Below are 15,496 nucleotides of genomic sequence, written 5' to 3'. Positions count from 1 at the left end.
CGCCCATCGACATCTACCTCCACGCCCTCCTCGGCTCCCAAGCAATCGTCGTCATCTTCTTCTAGCCGCTGATTGGGTGTATGCAAATGAGGCAGAGGGCCCTGATGGGACTGCTAGGCTTCGGGTTGATTTTTTTCTTCGCGTTCGCTCAAGTACTTTGCTTTGTCTTGGCTAATGTCCCAGGTAGACGAGAAGGTACACTGAACGCACTCCTAGTCGGCTCACGCACCAAAATGCAAGATGGAGTAGGAAGTTTTGTACTCAAAACTGCTGTCGCGATTCTGGTGTTCGCAGGGAGCTGTGACCGTCTCGTGCGGCAAAAGGTGTAGTCTTCTGTCATTTCGGAAACGGATTGATTCTGGCATCAACTTTTCTAAATGAAATCCTCTCCAGAAAAGCAAAGCTTTGAAAAGAAGTGTGCACGCAGAAATGCATAATTATAACCACTGCTGTTTTTCTGGGGAAAGGAGGGAGACAGACATAGGTGGATCAAATGCAAAATCAAGCGCGTTCATTATAACTTGTATGCGTCTCTTTGCAGTGAAACACCGCGAAGAAGCAAATTGTTTGGATGCCACCTTGCACTTTTCCAAAAGTGGAAAAGCAACAGTCTAAAAAAACAGGCAGGTGGCTGGACACTCAGCCTTTGTCTCTGGTTTTCTCTCAAAAGCATTTGCCTCACAAAGACCAGGTTCTTTCTCCTTTTATATGAGGTAATTGCTACATGGGCATAACTAGCGCTAACATAGCTCTAAATTTCAGAGGTCTGTTGCTATCATTCATGTTTTCACAATCCTGTTCTGAAATGATGAAGGGGAAGGTCTTTCTCTGAAGAGCAATGATAAAGCAGTTGGCTTGAATAAAGTCCTAGATTCACTCCCTGGCATTTCCCAGTAGAATCGGGGAAAAACATCTGCCTGAAGAGCTGCTGATCAAATGCCAAGTTTGTTTATCTGACCTCCTTGGAAGGGACTGGGTAGCCCAACCAAGAGCCAGAATTCCAGGACTTCCTGCCAGAGGATGGACAAGACAGACAAAAATGGGGGGAGGCTAGAAATCCAGTCATGAGACCAAAACTTGCTAAAGGAAAATGTGTAACTGTAAAATGCTGTGCGTTTGTAATTCACAGGTATGGCACAGCTGCTACAACATCCACAGGCATTTTCCTATGTATGTGTATAAATATGTGTACGTAATTCATTGCTCACAGTTGTTTTCTACCATATTTAGAAGTTTACACTAACATAGTAATTTTTAAATACCTTGTACAAAAAGCATTAGGTGAAAAGCTGTAGATAAGTTTGCTGGCTACCGATTTAATTGCATTTCAGCTTGTTCTTGGGAAGTCACACACAGTGATTGGGACAAATGTTAAGAGCTCATTTTCCTGAAGGTAGTCCCATTTCTCCTGCAAGTTTTTGATGTGTAGATCAAGATTATTTGATTAGGCTTCTCTTTTCATTTGAAATCTTAGTGGGAAGACAAAGATTAATATCAGGGCACTGATTTAGGATACTGTATTTCTAATTTTTGATATTAGCTGTAAGGAGGCAGAGAACACATAGTCCAACTTAGGGAAACCAAGAACCTGGTCTTAAGTGGTTCTCTGAGGTTGGCTGGCTTCTCATTACGATGATTCATTTAGATAGGCAATTTCCTTCTGCTCAGAGCTTGCTAATTTTGTTCCAGAGAGTCGTCTTATATTTAGTAGAATCTTTAAATAGCTTCAAGGACTCTTATTTCATTAGAAACAGATAGCAAGTATGTGTGCAGTACAATTTTGAACTTCTGCATGTTCTTTGATTTTAGCCTTACTCTGTCATCCAAACCCTAAATTGCTGCTGTCTTGGATCCTTTTAAATTGGAAGTGATATCTTAGGACTGATTTAAGTTACATATGTGTAGTAAACATGTGACTGGGATCACTTATTTCACTAAGCTATTTTATGACTTGTTTGCTTTTGGCTCAGTGTATTGTAGAAAGCAAGATATTGTGGTTTGTAAATCTGTTTAAAAGCTTAGTGTGTTGTGCACATCCAACTGTGGTTCATTCAATAAACTATGGTTGTGCAAGCCCTTGTTTAGAACAATGTATTAATACTTAATGTTTACAGTTATAGAAAGCATTTTGGTTCTGATAGTTTTTCATGTAAATTTCAACAGTCAAGGAAATATTAGCAGTAGATAGAGGGACTTGAGATTAGAAGATGAGGTCTGATACCTCCTAAACTGACCCAGGCTTCTTATGAATTTAACACTTGGTAGAGCTTAAATGACTGACTGGGTTGGGAGATATTTGGATAAGGTTTACTACATTAAAGTGTCCTTTTTAATTTTGTTTCTCAGTGATCGATGAAATCTAAGATTCCAGATACCACAATAACATCTGTTAAAACTTGAGAAATGTTTTACTACTGTGTATGTGGTGGGGTGGTATCAATATACAGTATATAGATAAGCTTACAATATTGAGCATACAAATATTGAACATGCATATTAAATGTCATTGTCTGTCAAATACCAGAAGCTATTAAGTGCAGACATGTAGTACAATATATCAAATGTTAGGTGACAAATCAAATGCTAATGTGCAATGCAACTGTTTGCATGTTAAATTCAATGAGGCTAATTCCTACTCCAGGTTAGTGGTAGAACTGCATGATTTTTAACTGGTACAATATTTAGTATCAGAATAAAAATCTCCAAAGGATTTGGATAAAGATTAACAGAAACAAATCATTTATTATTCAATGTAGTAACATCAAAAGAAATATGTAGAAACAGTTATTACTACTAAATGTATATCCTGGCTTTATTTTATAGAATTCAAGATGGTATACATAATACTCCCACCTATCCTCCCCACAACAACAATCCTATGAGGTGGGGTTTGGCTGAGAGTGAGTGACTGACCTCACCCTGTCTAAGGGATGAAACTCATCATCTCCCACTTTCTAGTCTAGCACCTTAAGCACTACACCACACTGGCCCTCCCACAATTAATGAGGAGGAAATGAGGACTTTGTGTTGTACCTCTGGTGGGTTTAAATCATTATAAGCCATTTGGAAATTAATTTTGGCTGATTTTATAAATAATGAGCTAATAGTATGAGTGCACACATACACTAATCCATGGCTTAACCAGGGTTTATTTAATAAACCACAGTTGCCAGGATTCTCACAACATAATAAGCCAAAGCCAAGCTAATCACATTGTGGCTTAGAACTGTGGTTGTGTAGTTGAACAATCATGTCAATTAATTAGAAAAATTAGCCGGATCTGTACCATCCCACCCATATTCATTCATTCATTCATTCATTCATTCATTCATTCATTCATTCATGTTCTTATAACAATACTATTTTGTTGGCCAAGTAAAGAAATTACCATCTTACTAAACCTGAATATGCAACTTAATTATCAGCTGGCTCTCCCAGGACTAGAATGGAGATCTACAGTGTTTTCCTCCTAGGACAGTTCTAAAGAAAAGCTTTAGAACTAAAGATGCATTTTATTCCTGATATTCTCCAAATGTGTTGGGACTACAAGTTCCAGAATTCCTAGCCCCCAAAAATTCAATCAATGGTCTTCAACTACAAGGAGGTTCTGCAAATTTTCAGATTTGAGCATCTCTGATTTTGTAGGTGCCATAAATAAATATTTTAAAAGTTCAAAAATATATGTGGACAATCTTTTTTTTTTAATTTGGAGGCCAGCAAACATCTTTTAAGATGCTCTGGGTCCTTCATTGCCAATACTTTAATTACAGGAAGCCAGATACATTTGAATAGTAGAAATATGGTAGATTCCTCACTCCCCCATATTCAAGGAGAAATTAGAAAATTATCTGTCAGGGATGCTTCAGTTTGGATTCTTGCACTGACAAGAGGGTGATGCTTTAGTGAGTTGCAATTCTCCATGCATCCTTAGGACAGCACTTTTAAAGTGTGGTCCAAGGACCCCTGGGGGGGTGGTCTGTGAAATCAAAATTATTTGCCAGATATTGAGTATATTTGCAAAAATTGAAAACAATGTCACTCTTGTCATTATTATTTTTTATTTGTTAAAAAATATAGGTTTTTTATGAAAAATATTTTTTATGTTAATATCTAATACAGTTATTGTACTATGGTTATTTTTACATGATTAAATAATATTCTACGAATGCATCAATTTTAATTTATAATATGGTAAATATCGATAAATATAGCCCATACAAACAAAAGCTGTTTGGGGGTCCTCTGCTATTTTTAAAAGTCAGAAGGGGTCCTGAGAGAAAAAAGTTTAAGAAACACTGCTCTAGGACATTCCTATTTATGCAGTCTTCCCTGGAAGGCCCAATAATTCTGCTAACAATCTATTTTCTCCAAGAGGGTGAAAAATTTAACAAAAACATACATTATCACCATCTTAATTTGTGCTTATATGATTTACACCATCCCTGTCTTTCTGTTGGGTTTTGGATTGTATTACATATTAGTCTTGATCATTTGATGGAAAGTGACTAATAAATATAGAAAGAAAATCATTAGAAAATTACTGTATTTACCTAAAAGGCAGATTTACTCCATTGTAAAAGTAAAGTTTTTCTCCAAAGACTTTACCTTTACAACGGCAATACCATCTCAGATTTGCTGAGAAACAATAGTAGAGGCAGATTTTTAAATTGTTTTTTGTCTAATCCACAGTATCTTCAAGTTAAAAGGCTGCAGGAAAATGAGAGAATTGTTCCTACTAGTCCAGGCAGAAACTGGAGTTTTATAATCTGATTCCAGGTTTTGGACGAATATTTGACAAAGCAATCAGTGGGCATCTTCTTCTCATTCTTCTTAGCAGTCTGCCAAAAGTATAACTGAAGAGTGAGCAGGCTTTATATGAATGCACTTCTCTTCCTTGCCACTAGTGTTCATTCATTTTGGTCCAGAAAGAAAGCGAAAAGATCAGGCAGGGAAGCAAGTATGATGGCAAGGAAGAACTCAGGTCTAGGAGAGCATTTATCTGTCATAGGGCCACTGAGTTACTGTATGGCTTTTATCAGGTGCTCAGCTATGCTAACCTCTGACACCAGCTCTGTGACTTAGAATAAAACATACACGTAACAGATTTTATATTCTTTCGAGCTGCCCTCTGTGTCTCCCGCCCAAGAATTAAGAAGCTGGCTCTTATAGAACAACTTTCATTATATTTCTTTGATAGGAGAGACAACATTTTTGAGTCTGCTGCATCTTTCTTGGCTCCCTTCAGAATGGATATACTGCAAGGGTTAAGCTGGGTAAGAACTGTGTCTGAATATGCATATATCATTTCTTATTCTGATATTCATTATCTGCAAAGCAAGTGTGATATTGCAATATATTTTTCATTTTTCTCTCTTCTTTTATCCCACCCCCATCCAATTTTTGAAAGCAGGTATAGAGATTGAATTGGTTTATGAAGTTGAATCGCAATGTGCAATATCTGCTGGGAGATATCATTTATAAAAATACGAAATCAGATGAGAGTTGAAGGAAGGACACAGTCAATGTGGAGTGGCTCTAAGAAGAAAGGATGAGCTCACCTTCAAAAAGCCTCTTATTTCTGCCACTGGGTCCTGGGATCTTGCCACAGTACCAAATAGGCGAGAGTGGATTTCAGAACTGCCCTGCCTTGCCAGACCAACACAGTTGACCACTAAGGATTTCATCCCCTGAAATGCTACCATGTTATCCCTGTTAGGAAACATCCCCAGAAGTGGAGCCTTAGGCTAGATACTGGAAAGTTATTGTCACTTTCTTTTGTTAGTCACATATAAGAAAAAGGAGGGAGGGGTTACAGGGATTGGAAACAGAAGGCTGATTAATTTTGCTTCCTGCATCACCTTGGTTGGAAGTGCTGCAGCTTGATGCCAGGGTGCCTTTATGGATCATCACAAGGCCCAGCAGCTGATCCACTTGTGCTGTAAGCAAGGAAGGATTGCTTGCAGACAGTCCCTAATCCCACTCTTTTTCTTTTTCCCAGTTCCCAGAAAATATGCCTCTGAAGGTCAGAGCAAACTCCCTAAAATATCCCCGACACCCTCTCCTCACTAATCTCTTGGTTCCTAATCTCTTGGCTCTGCCCAGTTCTGTGACAACATCATGTTGCTGTCCTACGCAACGCAGCTCTTGGCTGCCAAAATGTTTTTTAGTAATGTGGGCTCCCAGGAATCTGTGAAAAGATTCCCTGCTCGGGCTAAATAATGCATCAGGCCTCCTGCTTTCCCTTCTTTCTCAGTAACTTGTCTAGGGCTGAGGAGATACCATCCAAATGTTCTTAAAATGCAATTCAGTATTTCTGACCAATAGCCATGTGCCTGGAGCTTTTTACAGTTGGAGCCCAAAATACTTCGAGTGCACAAATTGTGTCTTTTTGTGCTAGATTGAGTTCCTGGTCTTCATGCTTCTTCACAGTCTGCTTCTGGAACCTGACCCTTTGCTCCCTTAAATTGTGCTGCTTGTGACATTTGCATTATTGGCTCTTGTTCCTGGAAACTGCTTCTTTTCTTGCTGTAGAATATTACAGTTGGTTAACTGTTTCCTCCTCTAGTTTCATTTATGATGTCAGCCTCCTGTCAAGCCCAGCACAGTGATTGGGTTTACACATTGTGCTAAACCATGGTTTGTTTTAAGCCCTGATTTGTAAATTACTTCCATACTGTTCCTAAGTAAACTGCATGGACATTTCCATCAGGAGTCAAGGTTGTCTTTACTTTGTTGAATCAGTCACAGGTTCAGATGTCATGCTAAGGAATAAATCATGGTTTACAAAGTCTACATGACACACTAAGCCAGCATCAAATACATTTATGTCTTAATGCAATATATAAACCCAGTCATTGTAAAGAAATTATAATACAGTAGAAATAACTGTCTCAGAAGGTGGCAGCAGCTGGCCAACCTTATCTGACCTTGGTTAGTACGTGGATGGGAGACCACCGGGTAGTCCCAGGGCTGAGGATTAGACTGGGAAATGGAAAAGAAAGATCCAGAAGACAACAATGGCAAATCATTAATATAATAATAAACTAATAATAATAAACTAATAAAAATAAAAAAAATAAAAAATAAATAAAACTAAACTGTGTAAACTTACAACAGTAAGCTTGATTTCTTGGTCATTACAAAGGCAAATCCATCCAATGCATGGATATGCCTTTGTAATAACCAAGAAATCAAACTTCAGAGCATCTTTACTTACTGATAGAAGTAACTGCATTATTATAGGAGCTATAACAGCAATGTGTGTACTCATTGCTTAAAGGAAAAAATCAGGTTTGCAGGAGGATACCAAAGTAACTTACGTTCTCCATACTTAATAGAAATTTGTGACTACTAAACATTAAGTACATGAAGTGAATGTGTCCCCTCCCCCAATTTTGCTTCATTTATTCTGCTTCTGCTATTCTCCAGTGATATTTCATTTATTTACATTACACTAATATACTAGCTGAGTTTTGTATCTCTACTATAAAAACATGAAATGTAAAAAATGTAAAAAATGATTTTTAGTTTCCCCTCCTTCCTGTATATCAGGAGTTTTACTTCAATAGAACCTCTATTTGTTGCCGTTTCTTGTCATTAAGAGCACTTCCCCACTTTCCACCAATTCAGAATTTACTCTGGATCCCAGCACTCCCATAATATCATAGGTATTTAAAGGCTAATGGTTGTTTGTTGCTGTTGCTCACTGATTTATCTAAAACCAGATCAAAGCTGGTCTTTTCTTTTGCAATGCTGCAGAGCATGCGGACATTTATTTTCCCATTGTGGGAACGATTACATCTCTCCACCTTTCAGCCCTGACCTTTGGTGTCCTGTTCCTGGTGCCCACGTGAAGAGGCATTGTTTATAATGTATTCCCCCTAATCTGTCACAAGTTGCAAGAAAAGGAAAGTCAGCTTTGCAGAAGGCTTTTCATCATAGCAACCATGAAGGATTTCTTTGCCGATGACCATACACATGGATGCAGTGTGAAGTAGAAATGGAGGAGGGGTGCTAGCAATGGGCTGAATTTCCTGTTCGTGGAATGGAAAGGAGGGTGAGGGGATTTTTGCCACATCAGGATCTGCAATAATTCACGGGTGGGACAGTGGGTGACAATTCTCACCCACTCCTATTGGCCAGTTGCAAGGAAGACTGCTGGCTCAGGACATCCATTCCCTGCAGTATCTGGGTGTCCTGAATTGGCAGAACTGAAGATGAACACAGATCTACTACAAACTGCATTCGAGTGACAGGGAAATGGAAATGGTGCAGATGTGGAAGTGCCCTGAGTAAAAACAGACAATATAAGTTTGTGCTATCATAAATCTATTCAGTCCTATATTCTAAGATGATAAAGAGATGTTCTTGTGTAACACTCCATCTTATATCAGAAATCACAAGCAGTATACATTTATTTATTTACTGAATTTAAACCCACCTTTCCTTCTTGCCAACAAGTTCTCTAATTTCTCAAGACCATAGTGAGTTGTTATATTTGAACCAGCAAGCTATGGTTTATGGTTTCCCTTCACACCAGGGATTCAAACCAGCATTGCAATTTATACTTATAATTGGGAAGACAAAGCAACCCACAGGCTTCAATTTTTTAATTTATTTTTTAAAAATTTTTATTACAAAAAGAAAAAAAATACATAAAATGTTTTAACAAAAAAGTGAAAAAATGCAAGAGAAAAAAGTGTTAATATATCATAACAATAAACATTAAAATTCTATATATGCTTATCTAATACAAATATTATTCAAATACATATATATCTAATTTTTTTTTAATCTACTATATTTTGTATAATAATGTCAGAAAGTGAAGAACTAAAGAGCCTCTTGATGAGAGTGAAAGAGAGAGTGCAAAAGCTGGTTTGAAACTCAACATTAAAAAAACTAAGATCATGGCATCTGGACCCATCAATTCCTGGCAAATAGAAGGGGTAGAAATGGAAGTAGTAACAGACTTCATTTATTTGGGCTCCAAGATCACCGCAGACAGAGACTGCAGCCATGAAATTAAAAGATGCTCCTTGGGAGGAAAGCTATGGCAAAACTAGATAGCATATTAAAAAGCAGAGACATCATCTTGCCGACAAAGATCCGCATAATCAAAGCTATGGTTTTCCCAGTAGTAATGTGAGAGCTGGACCATAAAGAAGGCAAAGTGCCGAAGAATTGATGCCTTTGAACTGTGGTGCTGGAGAAGACTCTTAAGAATCCCCTGGACTGCTAGGAGGTGAAACCAGTCAATCTTAAAGGAAATCAACCCTGACTGCTCATTGGAAGGATTGATAATGAAGCTCAAGCTCAGATACTTTGGTCACCTAATGCGAAGAGAGGACTCTTTGGAAAAGACCCTGATGCTGGGAAAGATTGAAGGCAAAAGGAGAAGGGGACAGAGAAGGGCAGAGGATGAGATGGTTAGATAGCATCACTGAAGCAATGAGCATGAAACTGAGCAAACTCAGGGAGGCAGTGAAGGACAGGAAGGCCTGGCGCAATATGGTTCATGGGGTCACGAAGAGTCAGACACGACTTAACGACTGAACAACAACAATTTTGTATAAATGAGTCCCATATTTCATTATAGTTGTCCGTATGAAGTCTACATCTATAGGCAATTCACTCATAAGTGGCAAGTGCAATCAGGTCTTCAATCGATTGAATAAATGGGGCCACATGTTTATGTTTCCAATGCTGCAGTATCAGTCTTTTGGCCATAGTAAGGGCATGGAGAATCCATTTATGTTGTCCAGATGTCAAATTCCATGTACTAGGTATATAGATCAAAAGAATATTATCCTCTGAAAATGTTGTCGCACAATCATATTTATATAGTCTGCTACTTTCTCCCTAAACTTAATAAGGCATTGTAAAAACATGGTTTAAAGAGGCATTGTCCTTATTACATCTCCAACAAAATGCTGTTTTTGACAATCTTTTTCTATAGAGACGTAGTGGAGTCCAATAAATTCTAAATATTATTCTTTTTGTATAAGTTGTAATTTAAGGTCCATTGACACTCTTGCTATAGAAGTTAAGACATTCTCCCATTATCTAGGCAATATAGAAACCTCTAATTCTTTATTCCATTCATCCCTTAATATCTACATATCAAATTGATTTATTGACAACAAATATATATACAAACTAATAGTAGATTTTTTACTTTTAAAGGATTTAACAGGTTGTTCTAATATCTCAGGTGTCTCAGAAGCTGAAAATGCTGCTGGTCCAAACAATGTTGTTAATAAATTTGTTAGCAACCACAGGCTTCAATCTTGTGCTGTCCTTCTAGAACTGTTGTCAAAGATGGTGATTTTTGTCAATACTATAACTCCTGGCTCTGCAGTTCCCCTCCTCGCCCCCATCTCCACTTCAGACTAGTACCTCCCACTGTTCTGGATCAGATATTCAGGGCCTGCAAGGAAAAAAAGGAACTGCTTAAACAGAGTCCCTCTCTTCCAGTAGCAGGAGCATTTAAGATGCTTCATTTCATAAGATCTCAGGAACCAAGCCATAATTTGCTGATTCAAATGTAATAGTAAAATATGTTTTTTACGAAAGAAGAAATAACGAATTAAATTGAAATGCTTAACTGGAGGAAGAAATGTGTGAGCTGAATACAAGCATCCTTTTCTCACCAGCCAACCTGCAGGTAATTACAGTATCTAACAATCTAAGCTTATAAATGTCTCCCCAGATAAATGGATATGGGTTGGCAGTCTTAGTCAAAGAGCAAAAAATCAAGCTGAAAATCTGTGAAAATGCAGTGAGCATCAGTGGAAGCTCAGAATTTAGAGGGAATTATTTTACTGGGGATCTGTATCTAATCTATATATCATTTTTAAATCATGAAGAAAAATAAGGTAATGTTTATTCACATGTTTAATCAAATAAGGCCTTTGCTGCCTAGATTCTGTGTTATTTCAGATCAGTTCAGACCAGTATTATTTTCCAGTGACCTATGCAAAATGTGGGATTTTATCATAACACCTACTCAGAAGACTAAAATTGCACTATAAGGAGCTATAATCATCATTAGGCATTGCTCTCTTATTTTCCAATGATGTATTTATAATTATAATTATTATTTTAGAGAACCCATGATTATATAATGTAATGAACTGCTTAATGAACCATGACACAAATTGCTAGACTACCCACAGTTTGCTGGGTGAAAGATAGCAACTCATGCGGCATTATGACTTATTTATATCTCCTGGGAGGTTTTTCTTTTCTATGTGAAGTTGATTTGGGGGTGGGGGTGGGGGTGGATTCCTGGCTTCCAGAGAATAGCAACGCTGAGACCCTCCAGTCAGGCTAGTTGGTTTATAATCCCATTTAAATTTCCCAACTCTTTTCTTTTAAATAACAGTTAACTTCACTTGACCGAAATCAATTTTATACTCTGAAGATCATTCTTAACTTTGAATTGCTCGGTCTTCTTTCAACTTTTGATTTGAACTCATATGGTAAGGAAATATGTATAAAACTCAGACACTTCTTCCAGTAATATTAACAATGTTTATTCTGTAACTGTTCATGGCTTTTACTGAATAACATTAAAATTGGTTTAGACAACCTTCTCTGTGTTCATACTGGAGTTAAGTATTTAGTGCTTAATACAGGATATCCCACTAAATTCCACAGCCTTGGAATTAGTAAGCATGATAATCATCCAGTCTCATCTTCTTTTTAAATTCTGGAGGTATACCAAAGTAACACAGCTTTGGCATGTAAGTAAAACTAGAATTCAAATCATGATGGCTCCCTCCTTAATGTTTTAACTTCACATACAATTTAAGTCTATGCTACACTGGTGTTGAAAAGTTTACGAACCTGTTTGCATTTCAATATTTTTGCATAAATATGACCTAAAATATGATCCGTTCTCCACACAAGTCCTAAAACTAGATAAAGAGAACACACATAAATAAGTCAAAAACATTATACTTGTTTGTTTATTGAGGAAAATGATCCAAAGCTATTTGTGTGTGACAAAAGTATGTGAACCTCTAGGATTATCAGTTCATTTGAAGGGGAAATTAGAGTCAGGTGTTCCAATCAATGGGATGATAATCAGGTGGAGTGTGGGAGGTTCTACCTTATTTAAAGAACAGAATTCTGGATATTCACTGTCAAAGTCTGATCTTCACAACACAGGTGTGTGGAAGCGGGTCATGACTCGAACAAAGGAGATTTCTGAGGACCTCTCAAAAACAGTTGATGCTCACTAGGCTAGAAAAGGTTACAAAACTATTTCCAAAGAGTTTGGACTCCACTGGCCTACTGTCAGGCAGATTGTGTACAAATGGAGCAATTCAACATCATTGTTTCCCTCCTCAGAAGTGGTCAATCAACCAAGATCACACCAACAGCAAGGTGTGTAATAGTCTGGGAGGTCTCAAAAAAACTCAGGGTAACATCTAAGGAACTAAAAGCCTCTCTTATATTGGCAAATGTCAGTGTTCATGTGACTGCCATCAGAGAACACTGAACTACGGTGGTGTACATGGTAGGGTTGCAAGGAGAAAGCCACTACTCTCCAAAAAGAACATTACTGCCCATCCACCTGGATAAGCCAGAAGACTACTGGAAGAATGTTTGGTGGATGGATGAGACCAAAATAGAACTTTTTTGGCTTGAATGAAAAGCATTATGTTTGGTAAAAGGCAAACACTGCATTCCAGCATAAGAACCTTATCCCATCTGTGAAAAATGGTAGTGGCAATATCATGGTTTGGATCTGCTTTGCCATTTCTGGACCAGGATGGCTTGCCATTATTGATGGAACTATGAATCCTGAACTGTACCAGCAAATTCTATAGGAAAATGTCAGAGTATCTGTCAGTGAACTGAAGCTCAAGAGAAAGTGTCATGTAATGACCCAAAACACAGAAGTTGTACAACTGAAGAATGGTTAAATCTGAAGAAAGTTAATGTTTTAGAATGATCAAGTCCAAGTCCTGACCTTAACACTATAGAAATGTTGGGGAAGGACCTGAAGCAGACGGTTCATGTGAGGAAGCCCACCAACATCCCTGAGTTGAAGCTGTTCTGCAGTGAGGGATGGGCTGAAATTCTTCTAAGCTGATGTGCAGGACTGATCAGCAGTTATCAGAAATGTTTAGTTGCAGTTATTGTTGCCCAAGGGGGGCACACAAGTTACTGAAAGTTAAAGTTCACATACTTTTGCCACACACAAATAAATCAATGAACAAGTATAATGCTTTGACTCATTTGTTTAACTGGGTTCTCTTTATCTAGTTTTAGGACTTGTGTGGAGAACAGATCACATTTTAGGTCATATTTATGCAGAAATATTGAAAATTCAAAAGGGTTCACAAACTTTTAAGACCATTGAAGGTACCTGATTTATGAATGTATCCCAAACATCAGATTTTCTAGTTCCTTATTGACTGAGCATCAGTTAAGTGGATTTTTTTGACAACAGATAAATATAATATAGCTGCTAAAGAAAAAACATCTATTGTAGGAGGAATAATCCACTAGAGAACTTTCACTTCTGTGAGAATGCTTTCTCCATCTCTTTGAGCAATGATATAACTGCTGCCTTATCTTCTAAAATTGACATTTGCGGTTGCTGGGATCAGCAAAATAGTTTCATCATACAAAATGCTGTTGGCAAGGCAGACAGTCTTTTGGGCCTGGCAGAGAGACATTGGATTTTGAGAATATACCATTGGTGTCTTCACAAAATGGGTCCCAGTTTGGGCATGACTAGTCACAGTGCCTCATTTTATCAGAAGGCAAGGAGGTGAAGATTCTCCTCGCTACTTCATCTCAAAACCAAGGTTCTCCAATATTACCTTTGTTGTGGGGTGAGGCAGGATTGGTGGGCACAGGGCCTTTAAAGCAGAACCATTCTTATGAATAATGATGCTTGAGTCTCTCACAGTGCTTTGGAGCACCCTAGCTTTTATTTTTGCTTAAATTATTTTCATTAATGTCAGGATGGGTGAGGAATCACAGGAAGTATCTGGGCACACTGTTTCATTAGTTAGGTGCCAATGGATCAGATTTGACCCTTGGTAACTGCATGGACAAATGTTCACCGTTCCAACTTGTCCCCAGGGACAATTTGTAACTCTTTGAAAGAAGTGTTAATTGCCTCTTTGATCCAGTCCCTTTATCTGTTTTCCCTTTCTATTACTTCCCTCAATCTTGCCAAACATATTTTTTCTAATCCACCAACCTCTTGCACTCCATGCCTAAAACATGTGAATTTCTGCTTGCTCAGGGAAGCAAGGTATGGTTAATTTGGTTCAGGATGGATTGGTTGGTTTTTCTTGAAGTCTATGGTACTCTTAGCAATCATTTTCAGATCTATAGTTCAAAGAGATCCATCTTCTTCTTTCACTCACTCTTGCTCAGTGTCTGGCTTTCTCAGCTAAACCTTATCAATGGAAAGACAATTTCTTCAACTACACTTATTTTCTTTTCATTTAAACATCCTTATCCTTCATGATCTTGCCTAGATTTATCATTGCCTTCCTCTGAAGGACTTCTCCAGCACACTGTCCATTTTTATTTATTCTTGAGCCCAAGAAAACAAAGCTATCATCTTTACTCTTCACCATCAAAGTGTAAGTCCACTAAGCACGCTGGTTACTTTTATTTTCTTAACATACAGCATTAACCCTGATTTTTCACTTTCTATTTTTACTTTCATAATGAGTTCTTCTAAGTCATCTTTACTTTTAGGTAACAAACCGTGTCATCTACATATCTCAAGTTGTTCATGTTTGTGCTTTTTATTCTGATTCTGGCTGATCTCTTCCAGTCCTGCCATTCTTATAATATACTAACTGTATAAGTTAAACAGAGATTGAGACAATGAGCACCTTTGTCTCACACCCTTTTTCTGTTCTGAATCATTCTGCTTTTCCAGATTTAGTTCTTACAGTAGATTCTTGTTCACTGGAATGATTTATCAGAAGAATTATCAGGTGTTCTGGTTCATCTGTTAACTTTAATACATTCCAGAGTCTGCCATGATCTACGCAGTCAAAGAGCTTGCTGCTGTCAATGAAACAAAAGTAAACCATCTTGTATTCTCTCCATTATCCATCTTGTATTAGGTACAGAGTCTCTCTGCCTTTCCAGACCTGACTGTTTATTTGACATTTCTCCCTCCATGAATGGCTCTATTTTTATTTGCAAGCTCTTGATGAAAATTTTGCCTGTATGAGGAATTAATGCAATCACTGTAGATTGCCTGTTGTTGGCCCTTTCAGCATTCTGTTCCTGCGGTGACCAGTCAGATTAGTGTTGGAAGCCTTTGGTCCTTTGTGTTACTTGTCCCTTGCTAAAGTTGTAATAACTTTATTATTACAGTATTACAATCAGATCCACATAAAAACCTAATGATAAGGGACACAGGGTTTGATGTCTGTAGTGCTGGTGCAGTAATGCTAATTTGGAATGAGAAAGTAGGAGTTTATATAATAAAGGTCTGTTTGTC

The 15,496-nt window shown here is 37.8% G+C and overlaps 1 long non-coding RNA gene across 1 annotated transcript; it reads left to right on the top strand.

Moving 5' to 3' along the window:
• Positions 1-63: 63 nt before the first annotated feature.
• Positions 64-11,575, top strand: LOC112541638 (uncharacterized). Its single transcript, XR_003085624.2, has 3 exons — positions 64-323; positions 5,198-5,273; positions 5,411-11,575. It is a non-coding gene; the product is annotated as an uncharacterized LOC112541638 (long non-coding RNA).
• The last annotated feature ends 3,921 nt before the right edge of the window (positions 11,576-15,496 follow it).

The sequence above is a fragment of the Python bivittatus genome, unplaced genomic scaffold, assembly GCF_059951505.1.
Source record: "Python bivittatus isolate LINGU-HERP-01145 unplaced genomic scaffold, Pbiv_v1 ctg000700_np1212, whole genome shotgun sequence".
NCBI lineage: Eukaryota > Metazoa > Chordata > Lepidosauria > Squamata > Pythonidae > Python > Python bivittatus.
The sequence above is the reverse complement of the archived record's forward strand: the minus strand, read 5'-3'. Positions and strand labels throughout refer to the sequence as shown.